At 40.2% G+C, this 3,691-nt stretch overlaps 1 pseudogene; it reads right to left on the reverse strand.

Moving 5' to 3' along the window:
* Positions 1-252: 252 nt before the first annotated feature.
* Positions 253-2,744, reverse strand: LOC109026095 (chromodomain Y-like protein; annotated as a pseudogene).
* Between the last annotated feature and the right edge of the window lie 947 nt (positions 2,745-3,691).

Here is a 3,691-nt window from a genome sequence, read left to right on the forward strand (position 1 = left end):
CTCCCAGGTTCAAACGATTCTCCTGCCTCAGCCTCCTGAGCAGCTGGGATTACAAGCAGGCTAATTTTTTTGCATTTTTAGTAGAGATGGGTTTTCACCATGTTGGCCTGGCCTCAAGTGATCTGCCTGCTTCAGCCTCCCAAAGTGCTGGGATTACAGGCGTGAGTCACCGTGCCCAGCCTGGACTTCTTTCATTACCTTGAAATTTAGTGAGTTATTCTCTAATGATTCTGTGAATATAAGAAGGTGGGTGGAATCATCCTGCTTCCTGATGACAATATCTCTCTATCTGGAGGCACTTTCTGTTCGCCTCATGCTAAAATGCAATCACTTGCCAAAGGTTGGCCTTTTCTGTCATCAATAAATTTTCTTCTCCCAGGTGTCATTCCTGTAACAGATGTCTGCATGTTGGTTGTTCCATTGGCTGTTAACGCATCCATAAACAGAGATGTACTTTTCCCATTAACAACTAGGGCCCTGGTCATGGCTGTAGTCATGGGGCCAGACACCTGAGGCACTAGTGGGTGTATTCAGGGCCTGTTTCCCATCCTGACCTGCTCCATGCACAGGGGTCCAATAAAGCTCCAACTTACTATTCTCCAGCCGCTATTCTATAGCTCCAACTGGCTATTCAGTCACCACCATATTCTCCTGACCCTGCTCAACAGGGTCCAGTTTCTGGGGGCTCTTGTTCTGAAAGCCATTCTCTGTGGTCCTGTTCTTAATGGGGCTCATAAACACAAATATCTTGATACTTGACTTTGCTAGGTCAATATTCTTCCAGCTAGAGAGAGATGGAGCTGTATTTTTTCTGAACTTCTGGGTAGCAGCAAACAACTGGCTGTTTTTAGACTCATAGTGTTTGCCAATCTCTAGTGACTTAGGAGAGGTCTTATCAAAGCTTCTGTTGGTGGATCTGGAGATTTATTTCCTAGCATTGTTTGGAGAGTGCTATTTGTTCTGGTCAGTGTGCTCTCTTTCTGCTTTTTGACGTGGTGTCTGCATTCCTCATGTTTCACGAGATGGCACTCTGGTTTCCAAGTGTGATCCTCACTGTCATAGCCCTTCCATCAAACCAAATACTCTGTCTCCCCTTCTTATTTTTCCTTTTGTCAACAATTCTTTCAGCCTCTCCTGCTCTAGTTGGTGGAGGCCAACATAATCCATTTTACTCCTTTTCCAAATCCTGTGTACCTAAACCGTCGATCATTGGAAACCAGTACTAACCAAGATAAAACTCTTCAGATCAGGAATCACAGCCATTTCCTGCCTTAGGAGAACAATGACTTAAAGCTAATTTTTCATAAAACCTTATAAATAAACAAAACCGTCCAATCTCAATCAGTTAGACCACAAGGTAAGATTTCCATAAGCCTTTAAAAAACTTTTTCAATCTTTTGTTATAGAGTGGATCGACCCTACGAAAAAGAAACAAACAAATAAAACCCTGTTAGTCTGACACAGGGGCCCAGACTCTCACATCGGTGTGCTTTTGATATTAATGCTTAACTTATAGGAAAACTAAATAATCCCTTTTACATTTTAGCCAATTTAAGCACACACAGAATTCCTTTCACAAGATCAATTTCATAAACTTTCTATAACTTGCTTAAACCTTCAGTTTTGTCCTGTCATTGTACCTTAGGACAAAAATTTATATTCTTTTTCACCTTTCTATATTCATATAGCTTTACTTGACACTGTTTTTACTTCTTTAATTAGAAATAATAAAAATCCTCTAAACCAGGTAAAATTACTTTCCCTTTAATAAAAATCACATTTCTATGCCTTCTTATAATTTTTTTTTTAATCAAAACTCATCTTACTTTCCTTATATGCTTTGTATAAAAAATCCAGGCTCTAAAAAAAAAACGGTTACAGTAAGGCCTAAAGACAGGTGGCGCTCTCCTTGGCCCAGCTATGCCTCCTGGTTCAGCTGGGAAGGGCCATGCCTTATCTGCAGCTCTGTTTTTTGTCCTGAGCTCTGCATCTGATACATAATTAAAAATGGCACCTCTTAGGTTTTTCACTAAAAATAAGAGTTGCTAAGAGTTAACATTGTAATGAATGTAAACCGGATCCAAATATATATAAATTGGAAAATTGAAACCGCCTTTGCAAAATTATAACTGAGGAAATTATGACAGTGAAAGAAATCAGACCTAACCGACTCCATCTTGCTTCTAACCTTTAAGCTATTCTTGTTCATTCCTGGGCATAGGCCGAACTAACTTTGGGAAGGAACTCAGTTCATGGTTTGATTCTGAAACAAAATTGATAATAGTCCTTTCCAGAAAAGACTCCCTTCTTGCCTGGGAACCAGTCTGCCTAGGCAGGACTAACAAATTACCTACAAGATTAGAAAGTACAGTTTAGAGGTCATGCAGCCTCTGGTTCCAAGAATCTGAACCTCCCCAAATTGCTCCTGGGGATAACATCACTATTGTAAAACCTAAGGTGAGTGCTTGAGATATTTTACAGATTCTGCACTCCATGGATCAGCTGACACCACTCAGACCTGTAATCTGGCTCAACCAGTTCTGCCATCCCACCCAGGAACAGAAGACAGCAAGAAAAACTCACTTCGACCCCCTATGATTCCATCTCCAACCTGACCAATCACCAGCCCCCACTTCCGAAGCCCCTGCCCGCCAAATTATCTTTAAAAATTCGGATCCCCAAATGTAATAATAAAACTCCAGTCTCCCACATAGCCAGCTGTGTGTGAATTACTCTTTCTCCATTACGATTCCCCTGTCTTGATAAATTGGCTTTGTCTAGGCAGTGGGCAAGGTGAACTCATTGGACGGTTACACTTCCACAGTGTTCCTCTCTATAAGGACATTCCCCAGAGGCCAGTGAACAACCCAAGCCAATCAGCCCACTCTGTGATCAACTCATTCCCTATTTAATATATACTCCATGGTCAAGTCTTTTTTTCACAATACAAAACAATTTCTGGTACCCCCAAAAGCCAAACAGTTTAGGTAACACAGTCCAAAAGAGACTGAAGATGGCAAAGAGGAAGGAGGAACAGGGTGGAGTAAAAATAAATAGAACAATTTTTAAGAAAGGAAGTGAGCAGAAGTACCAAGCATGTAATGTTATTTTAATGTTTCAGTCAACTAAAAAATTCCTAAAAATAGAATCCAAAAAGAGAAAAAGAGTAATGGCCATATATATATATATATATATAATCTACCTTAGATATCAACTTTTAATTAAGCTGACTTCTACTCGTAGATTTGGAGTTTTGGAGTAAGCCAATTCCACTCAGATTTTTAAAATAATCCCTTCAAATCTCTTATTACCAGATTTTAGCTGGGACAAATAGCTGATATTTTTGGCTTTTGAACATCCTTACCAAAGATATCCTCTCAGTTACCTTAACCGAAGTTATAACCACAAATGCACGCACGAGGTATCTCCAAAGAGGTGACAAGTAGTTTTTACAAGATCCAGAATCACCCCAAAAATAACTAAGAGAAAGGAAACTTTCACTAGCCATAAACAGGGTCTAACCCACATTTCTTTCAGGCCATATTTTCTAGGGTCTTAGCTTTTCAGCTTACTGTCCATACATGAAGACCCAAAAGCCTTGGGTCCCCCATCACAGACAGAAGACAGGAAATCAAAAGCTGTCCACGGAAGGGGAAAAGATCAATAGTACATTGGTACCCCCAAAGCCACA

The sequence above is a fragment of the Gorilla gorilla genome, chromosome 2, assembly GCF_029281585.2.
Source record: "Gorilla gorilla gorilla isolate KB3781 chromosome 2, NHGRI_mGorGor1-v2.1_pri, whole genome shotgun sequence".
In the NCBI taxonomy this organism is placed as follows: domain Eukaryota; kingdom Metazoa; phylum Chordata; class Mammalia; order Primates; family Hominidae; genus Gorilla; species Gorilla gorilla.